Consider the following 9,931-nt stretch of genomic DNA (forward strand, 5'->3'; position numbering starts at 1 on the left):
TTGTTGTTTTTTTGCCTCTAGTCCTGTGGGATTTTAAAGAGTTGGTAGCTGGAGAGGAGGGAAAACCAGCCAAGCTGTAAGAGCAAAATATCTGTGTCATTGAAGGAGCCCCTTGGATTTCATGTAGTTCCATGTAGGTTTACAGTTCATGTTTCAGGACGTTCTAAAGCAAGTGGGAAGCTGATGCTTCATGTCCAAAAGTGAGCTGAGGGACTTGAGGCAAATCCAAAAATGTGCTGAGGTCTTACTGGGAGGAAATGGGATCGGGGCACTGAGTGTAGGTGTTGTTTGGAAGCAGGGCTGAAATCCGTCATCTTCAGGGTATCTGGAAATACTCCCTTGTGTCTGCAGTGCTTAAAGGTGTGAAGCTGGTGGTGATTGAGGAGTTTAGATGGACAGTCTCCAGTGTTTTCCAGGAGAATTGGGTAGCTCTTCCACTGTGGAGACCTTGCCAGGTTGTGGTGGATGGCTTGGACACTTGGCGATGCTGCAGAGCACCTTGGTGGGAGATTTATCCCAGGTTTGGTGTGAAGATGTAGTGCAGCTGTAACTGGTTTTTAAAGCAGCTGTTGATATCTGTGAAGCATCCTGAGGAGAGAGGAGCAAAGCATCTTCTCAGCAGAGCTCAGGAGCTCCTCTGTCTACCCACTCCCTCTGTAGAGAGCTGTTACACCTGCCCTCCTGTCACCTGGGGTGACTGCCACCATCTCACCTGCAGGGCTGGATGTCCTCCTTCCCTTTGGGAGGTTCAGAAGGCCTCACCAAGATGCTCTGTAGGCATCTCCCTAGGTATCAGGGATGCAGAGAGCACTTTGGGGAGAGGCTTCTTGCGGTGAGGGCACTGGCTTCTCCATCAGCCTGTGGAAAGCCACAATTAAATAGCTGAAAGCTTTAAAATGGTCACTTAAGGCTTCTGGGCTTTTCCCTCTCCTCTAATAAGCACTTTTTTTAATTGGTGTTTCAAATCCACCACGATACGAAATGCAGCTTTGGGTGTATTGCTGTAGCACCCTGGTTCCTGCCTCTCCAGTGTCCATCCTTGCAGGCACATAGGGATTTAGCAGAAGGGGCTCAGATTTTCCATGGATTCTCCATCATGCCTATCCCATCCCCTGTTTGTGAAGCCCCAGCTCCTGTTGCCATGGGATTGTGTGATGTTCAGCTTCTCCCAGAACCAGGTCCCTGCACTGTGGAGCTGTTTCAGGGTGACCAAGCTGCAAGGGAAAGGATTAACAAGGAGACAGAGTGAGAAGAACTATGAATATATTTGCAGTTGGTCTGTTAAACCTCTCCAGGGATTATTTATTTGAGGGGGTTTCCATGTGGTTTTTGCATGCCTGCTGCTTCAGAGGCTTTGCACACCAGGGAGGCAGTGGGAAGAGGTGGCTTCAGAAAGGATCTGCTTCCTCGCTCAGGATCTGAAAGCAGGGAATTCTGGTGGGTGCTACAGGTTAATCATTGACAGTGGCTGGAGCTCTGCAAGATGTGTTAGATCTTGAGGGGCTCTTTCCAAAAACCCCTTGGTGTTTCTTTGAGCCTTTTTCTGCTCAGACTTAGCTCTTAGCAGAAGCAGTGTCCCACCTCTTGCCCAGTGAGGTCCCCAGGTATTGTCACAAGGCACCAAAACCAAGGCAACAGCTGAATTACTCATCAGTGACCAAGCTGCTGCACTGCTGAGGTTTTCCTAAATTCTTCCAGAATTAGGTGTGTGCATCTGTGAACAGCCCTACACTTCACCTGGTCTTTTGCCTGAAAAGTGTGTCCCTCCTCCATCTCTGCCCCTTTCTTTGCTGCCCCATCCCCTGCTAGTGATAGTTTAGTGCTGTGTGTTGAGCTGTTGTAACTCCTGCTAACGTATTTTGGTGGCAGCATGTCCAGACAACTCATGGGCTGAGCTGGAGGTGACCCAACCACACTTGATGTGTTGGTTCATAAACTTCCTTAACGCAATATTTGCTCGGACACAAGCACAGTAAGTCCACAGATAGATGCTAAAAAATAAACACGGCTGTCAGCCTTTGTCCCAACCCCTTGACTCAATCAATACATCTATTAACCTTTTATTCCAAAGCAAAGCCCTCCAGACCCTTACTGTTTGTTTAGGTTTTAGTTTTGTTATTGTTCTTAAATTATCCATCTTACTTGGAGGTGTTTAGTTGGGCAGGGGCTTAATCCAGCAACATCCTGCAGGGCACAGACTTCCTTGAGCCATCCCCTGTTCCTGGTGCCAAAGGTGTAACACTACTGTGGCACAGGGTCTAAATATGAGTGGCTGAAGCTCATGTGACAGTTTGCTTTGTGCTGTCCTTGACTTTGACTCAGCCTATACCCAGACTTTGAGATTGGTTCAGGGTTGGTTCATCTCCAGCTCTCTCCTAATGGCACTGGCAGAGGTTAGCCAAGGCTTTAGGAAATGTTGCTGCAACCCTCCAGCCTTTGCAGGGCAAGTCTGGAGTGCTCTGAAGGAATCACTCTGGATTTACAACAGTGATGGTGATCCAGGAGTGGGACCAGCATCCTAAATGATGAGTTTGAGTCTGGAGTGATCTGAGGATATGGACTCACCCGAAATGATGGAAGTTTGCCCAGTGGAGTTGTGGCTGTCCCATCCCTGGAAGTGTTCAAGGCCAGGTTGGATGGGACTGGTGGAAGGTGTCCCTGCCCATGGCAGGAGGGTTGGAACAAGATGGTCCTTAAGGTCCTTTCCAATCCAAACCATTCCATGATTCTGCATCACCACCACTGCTTTCTCAACTTGTCCTGTAGAGCTGAAGCTGCAACTTTAAACCAAGCTTTAGCATGGCAGGAATAAAGGAAGCCCTGGTGTGGGCTCAGGAGTGCAGGTGGGCAGAAGGCCAGAGCTGCTCCCAGCAGTGGGCTGGGGTGAATCCTGGAGTCCCAGCTCTGCGGCTGGGTCAGGCAGTGGTTGCAATACACCAGGATTGCACAATGCCTTTCCAGTGGACACAGGGCCTGGAAACTCCAAAAGGACAGACGAAAGCAGCTCACTTTCATAGCTGCCAACAGCTTCTTGCATGGGAGCTCCAGCTCCTTCCTTTCCCCTGTGTAACTGGTTCTACCTGAGTATGATCTGTTGACATGACAGGATTTGATTGTCAGATGGAAGCACAGTGTAGCTTAGCCTTGTGTTTTCCACCCTCCCAGAACAGAATCTCATAGGCAGAGGGTCTGCTGTTGGATACACTGAGTAGGGGAGTGTAGGTACATTAGTCTCATTTGGACCATAAAGTCATAAGTCATTGGTGGATAGATACACTCAGAGACCTTGCTAGGGAATATCCTGCAGAGCAGGAGTCCCAGGCATTGGGACTGTGTTCATACAGGAGAGCTGTTGTAAACTTTTTGGTGTCTCAGTGTCACTGTACTGCCTGGATGCCCCTGGGAGGGAACAGAGGGGTCCTTGGACCAGCAAAGCTGTTTGACAGTCTGCAGCCACCATTCCTCTGCACACAGGGGAAAGGTGCTGAGTGCTCAGACCTGCTACACCCTTCCCATGGGAATCTCTGCCAGAAAACTGGTGGTGTTTGTCTACAAGGAGAGAAGGAGAGAGAGAAGGGCAGTGCAGGAGAAATACTCACCTATACAGCCTCCTCGTCCTGAAAATGAAAAATATTTTGTCCTAGAGCTGAAGAAAAGGGGTGAATCAGGGTTCTTCCTTCCATGCACCCCAGCCCAGGTTCACACTGCCAGAGAGCAGGGTTAGATGGGATATGGGGAAGAAATTCCTCACTGTGAGGGTGCTGAGGCACTGACACAGGTTGCCCATAGAAACTGTGGTTGCCCCATCCCTGGAAATGTTCCAGGCCAGGTTGGACAGGGCTTGGAGCAACCTGGGCACTCATCCTGCCAGGTGGAGATACCTCTCATGTCTGCTTTTCTTCTCTTGTACTGATAGACTGAGAAAAGCTCATTTGGCCTTGTAATAAACACTTGAGCTTCTCAGTGGTGGCAGACAGGGGCATTTGTTGTCTTGCTCATGCCCTCTAGTGTCACACATAACCATCAGAGAACACTTCCAGGAGTCACCCACTTTGCCAGGGCCCCAGTGCTACAAAATCTTGCTTATTCAGTAGCTTAAAATTATTGTACAAGAAGATCAGGTGTGAGCAGGGTTGTTTTCTCAAACCCATGCACATAAATACAGCAGCAAACAGGACTGTGAGAACAACAAAGAATCATGGAATCACTTAGGTTGGAAAAGACCTTTAAGATCATCGAGTCCAAGTGTAATCTACTGCAGCTCTGAACAGCAGATAGAATTTTCCTGGCCCCTTTATAAGTTCAAAGAACTTGGTCCCTGGGAGAGACAGTCCACGGCTGTCCTGGCCCCTTTATAAGTTCAAAGAACTTGGTCCCTGGGAGAGACAGTCCACAGCTCTGCAGACTCAGACAGTGAGGAGATGAATGGTCACCTGCTCTCAGCTTGGAAGCCATCAAGCTGTGGAGATGGAAGTGGTGGTGGACAACAAGAGCAATGGCCTTTTGGGGTGTCAGCAATGCTGGGGAAAATCTGCTACTGCTCTTGAGTGTTTTGTAGCCAACATTTCTTCCTCCTGCGCAGGCTGCTCCATTTGCTGTGTCCCTCATGTTCTGGTTAGCAGGGTGTTCAAACTCAAAATAGAGCAAGCTGTGCCCATTTTCCATGAGCTGGTGTGCTGGCCAGAGTGGTTTTAGTTGATGGTCCAGCTAGCTACATGTGCTTATCCCACTGTCAGCCCAGCTCTCACACTGCCCAGACCTGCTGTCCAAGCAGGGTGTCCTGGTGAGCCATCCCACCCTGGGAACACAGTAGCCCCCAGGGTGATTGCTGGCTGGTTGAGTGCAGGGGGGGAGACTTCTCCCCCCTCCCAGGTGTGTGGGATCTGGGAGTGCAGCAGCAAGATATGGGCTGGGAAAGTTAGTTTCTCTAAATGGAAGAGATCAGGGCAGCCCCTTGGTACAGTCCAAGTAACAAGTGACAGGACAAGAGGAAACAGCCTCAAGCTGTGCCAGGGAAGGTTTAGGTTTGGATGTTAGGAACAGCTTCTTCACAAAAATGGCTGTCCAGCCTTGGCACAGTCACCCAGGGCAGGGGTAGAGTCACCATCCCATGAGGGATTGAAAAGCCATTGTGGATGTGGCACTTGAGGACATGGTTAGTGGTGGCCTTGGCCGTGCTGGGGGAGCAGTTGGGTTTGATCTTCCAGCTGAAGTATTTCTGTGATCTCTGCTGTGCACTTGCTTGCAAAGGCTCAAGGTGAAGACGCTTAACCTTCTGGTCTGTCACCTGTCAGCCACAGTCACCCAGGGGTAGAGTCACCATCCCATGAGGGATTGAAAAGCCATTGTGGATGTGGCACTTGAGGACATGGTTAGTGGTGGCCTTGGCCGTGCTGGGGGAGCAGTTGGGTTTGATCTTCCAGCTGAAGTATTTCTGTGATCTCTGCTGTGCACTTGCTTGCAAAGGCTCAAGGTGAAGACGCTTAACCTTCTGGTCTGTCACCTGTCAGCATCCATGTTGCTGTGATGAGGGATTGAAAAGCCATTGTGGATGTGGCACTTGAGGACATGGTTAGTGGTGGCCTTGGCCGTGCTGGGGGAGCAGTTGGGTTTGATCTTCCAGCTGAAGTATTTCTGTGATCTCTGCTGTGCACTTGCTTGCAAAGGCTCAAGGTGAAGACGCTTAACCTTCTGGTCTGTCACCTGTCAGCATCCATGTTGCTGTGTTCAGTGTTTCCTGACCCAGTGTATGGAAGTGTCTTGATGGACTCTTGTACCTGAGCAACTGTCAGAACCTGTTTTAACCTTGGAACTTCAGTTTAGCTGTCCCAGCCTGCTTGGCTCCTCCTTTGAGCCTGTTTAGCCACATTCCCTTCACCTCTTTGCTCCCAAACGGTCTCTTCTCACTGTGTCTTTGGTTGACTGACAAAGGTCAACGTGATGCTGAGGTCCCACCTTCAGTCATCTCCATGGGGGTCCTAGACTGGTGTCATAGCTAATCAGCCTTCTGTCACCTTCCCAAGCATCATACTCTGCACTGGAAGGGAAAAAAAAGATGGGGTATGCAGGGTGACATGGAGTAACCCATCAAACCTTGATGAACACTTGGCTCAGGACATCTGGGACAGTGATTCTCCTGTTCCCATTCATCTGGGACTTGCTGTTCACAGGTAGTGTTGCTTATAGGGATGCCTCAGCCATGCAGCTGTGGGGCAGAAGTTTCTTGCCAGCAACTGTTGGCTCTGGGAGGATGTGGATGGCTCAGGGGGAATACGAGTGGCTCTGGGGGATGCAGATGACTCTGAGTCTCAGCAGGGACTTGCACCAGGTGATACCAGGAGTGGCACATAAGCATGTGTGGATGGCACCTGGTAGGTACAGACCCATGTGAATGCTCCTAAACCAGCCCTCATAGCACCAGATGATGCTTCCAGGCACTAAAATAATCCGTGTGCTCTGAGCTGCCATAGCCCTGCAGTCAGCCCTGTGTTAGGGAAGCTGTGAAGGTGATGGTCTGTGCGGCTGGTGAGGAGGAGAGGGAGCACTGGGTGCCAGCAGGTGTCATGTGGCTGTCCCCAAAGAGGGCACATAACACATGCATCCTGTGGGATCGCACCTTTCCTTCCTCCAAACCTGATATATAAGGTTTGATCCTTGTATGTACTCACACATCTTACAGAGCACTGCTCCCAATGTCATGTAGCAATGGCTCTGCAGTTTCCTGGCAGGAATGAGGCCACCCAATTTGGGAACCTCTCTTCCAGCAGCACCCAGGGATGTTCCCATCCTCTCAGCTGGTAAAGTCCTGGTGCATTCACTGACCACAGGCCCTCAGGGCAGGGACTGCCTGCCCTGGTTTTGCTGTTGGTGTGTTGCTTGTCCATTGACAGGGTGTAGGACACCATCCTTGAACTGCAGGTTGGGGTGGGGGAAGACTGAAGCTTGTGGCTCTGACCCCACCTCCACTTTCCTTCCAGCAGCCTGGGGATCTTGGGGATGGATGCTGAGAAGCAGAAGTGATGGTTTTGTGTGTATCCCATGGTCCTTGGGATTCCTGTCACCAATGAATTGTGCTTCTGACCTGGAAGTGGCACAGAAGCCACTGGCACAGCTGATTGATGCTCACTGGGGTGTGGAGCAAAGTCAGACATCCCAATAACTCTCAGACCCTTCGACAGCCTCCCATGTCCATTGACCAGGAGGTCATGTTGATGGATGGACCCTCCCAGGCCCAGGTGTATTTTAGCAGCCACACTGGTGCCTGTTGGATACAGACAGCAAGCTGTGGTTACTCATTGCACAGGAACTTGATGCTCTACCAAGGGAAGCTTGGCTTTTCCCATCTTCCAGTGAGCACCTGTGGGTTCCTCTCTGCAGTTTGGATCACCACCAGAGCAGCATGGGGCAGGGGCTCTGTCTGGGAGCCAGGGTTGCTCCTCAGCACCTCCACTATTAACTTATGTCTGTGAAGTGCCTGATGAGTAATTCCTCCAGCTGCTTCCAGCTAGGGCTTGCTCTCACCAACTCATCCCTGGGCTCCTGGTTGCCAGCAGACTCTTTGGGGTGCCCAGGAGGCAGCTGCAGAAGGGGAGGAAGATTCCATGCTGGAACTCCCCTAAAATCCTTTCTGCTCCTCCACACAGAAGCATGGAACCCCCCTAAAATCCTTTCTGCTCCTCCACAACAGCTTCCCAACACCACCTTTCCCCAGGATTCCCTCACTACATCTTGAGAATGACAGTGGTGATGTTTTCCTAAGCGTCTCGGTGGGGCGAGAAACCCTTGGAGAGAATCCCTTTCCCATCGCTCATCCTGTGCATCCATGCAAATCCAGGCTTTGGCAAGCAAAGGAATGGGGAGAGATGAGCTCTTCTTCCCCCAGCATCACACAGCAGCTGCAGAGAAGTGGCAGGAGGGCATGGAAGAGAGATGGGAGTGCTGCAGTTTGGATTCATTCAGAGCTACTCCAGTCTCCTTCCCCACTGCACTGGGACTCGCTGTGTTCTCCTGACTCAATAACACGCTGCTGTTTAATTAACTTTTGACTTCTGGTTTAAAGGAGCACAAAATAGTTATTTACTTCATTTGGAAATTCTTTTAATCGTTCCCATAATTATAGCCTCCTCCTCCTTATTTTTTTTTTGGATATTTTTCTTAGCAGGGGGAAGGGAGGGAGGGAGGGGGAATATTTGCTGCTCTCCTTGTGGTTATCACATCCTTCAAATTACTAAAAGAGGCTGGGATAATAGGTCTGGTGATTATATATAGGCACCATCTGCTCCGTGGCTGCTTCCTATCAAAGTGCAGTTAGGAGAGTGCAAGGAGGATATTTTCTCTCCAGCTATATTAAGACTGTTTCCATCTCGGCTCCAAAGCAAAGCTCTCTGCATGCAAATGGATCAAATGTGCTGTAATCAATGGCTCTGTTTTGGCAGCCTTGAAGCTGATTTTTTTAAATTTTACTTTATTTTCCCCTCAAGTTTGTTGTTCCCATTCCTTAAGCAATGTTATTCGGGGCTGGTTGTTCTGCATTTGGTATTTTCCTGTAACCATAGTCCCTCCTGTTTGCTGAGCAATGCAGTCTCGTGTTAGCTGGCACAGGGATCTGTGTCATAACTCGAATGCGAGGCAATATCTGAGCAATCAGGAATGTTTTGGAGGATGATGAAGGCAGATTTTTAGGATGCATCTGCTGTCGGTATGTCGAGGAGGTGGGAAGCTGAGCTGAGTTAATTTGGAGAAGCAATGGGAAAGAATTAATACATGTTTTAGGATAGCAGCCGTGGCTGTCCCGTTGCTGCCTGGGACTGTTGAAGGCATTGCAGGGCTCAGGGATTGGGAGTCATGGAATTACTGAATCCCAAACTGGTTTGGGTTGGAAGGACCTTAAAGACCAACTCATTCCAACCCCCTGCCAGGGGCAGGGACACCTTCCACCAGCCCAGGTTGCTCCAAGCCCCATTCAGCCTGGCCTGGAACACTTCCAGGGATGGAGCAGCCACAGCTGCTCTGGGCAACCTGTGCCAGTGCCTCAGCACCCTCATGTCAGGAATTTCTTCCCAATATCCATCTATCCCTGTCCTCTGGCAGTGGGAAGCCATTCCCCCTGGTATGTACTGTCCCTGCTGGGCACCATCTTTTGCATCTTCTCATGTGGGAAGCTGGATCCTGCATTTGCCCCTCTGTGGCATCAGAGACTCAACAGGTTTTTCTTCTCTCCTGGAACTGCTCAGATTTTATGCTCTTGGAAGAAAAAGATAGAGGAGAAGGAATAAGACATCATCAGCCCAGATGGAGGGTGCTCTGGACAGGGTGTGCAAGCCCTTGAGAGCTGGAGGCCAGGGGAAGCTGATAAGGCTCAAACACTGAGGAATTTGTCTTGTGAGATCCAGGCCATGGTGCCTACAAGAGGGGAGGAATCAGTGGCTTTTTGGAGTGAGTGATAGTGGATAAAAAGAGACAAGGGAGGAGAAAAACGTCAGGAACTGTAGTGATAGGACACAGAATAATGGGCACCAATTGAAAGAAGGATATTTAGGTTAGGTATTAGGAAGAAATCTTTTCCTGTGAGGGTGGTGAGGCACTGGCACAGGTTGCCCAGAGAAGCTGTGGCTGCTTCATCCCTGGAAGTGTTCAAGGCCAGGTTGGATGGGGCTTGGAGCAACCCGGGCTAGTGGAAAGTGTCCCTGCTCATGGCAGGGAGTTGGACTAGATGGTCTTTAAGGTCCCTTCCAACCCAAGCAATTCCATCATTCTGTGAAGGAGCTTGAAAGCAGCTCCCAAGCTCCGGCTCCTTGCTGAGCTGAGCTGGGCTTCCTTCCAGAAACACATCCCATCTGATTGCTGAAGCCACCAAGGGCTGCATTTACACATCTTTAGACACAGCCCCACTCCTGCTGCCACACCAGCGAGTAAATAACAGGCACAGCAA

General features: G+C 50.2%; 1 protein-coding gene across 1 annotated transcript in view; it reads left to right on the forward strand.

Moving 5' to 3' along the window:
• LOC103798998 (protein Smaug homolog 1-like) overlaps positions 1–9,931 on the forward strand; it is a gene marked incomplete at both ends in the record, with an annotated part of 93,385 nt that overhangs the window by 61,047 nt on the left and 22,407 nt on the right.

Source organism: Acanthisitta chloris, unplaced genomic scaffold (assembly GCF_000695815.1).
Source record: "Acanthisitta chloris isolate BGI_N310 unplaced genomic scaffold, ASM69581v1 scaffold6760, whole genome shotgun sequence".
NCBI classification, from domain to species: domain Eukaryota; kingdom Metazoa; phylum Chordata; class Aves; order Passeriformes; family Acanthisittidae; genus Acanthisitta; species Acanthisitta chloris.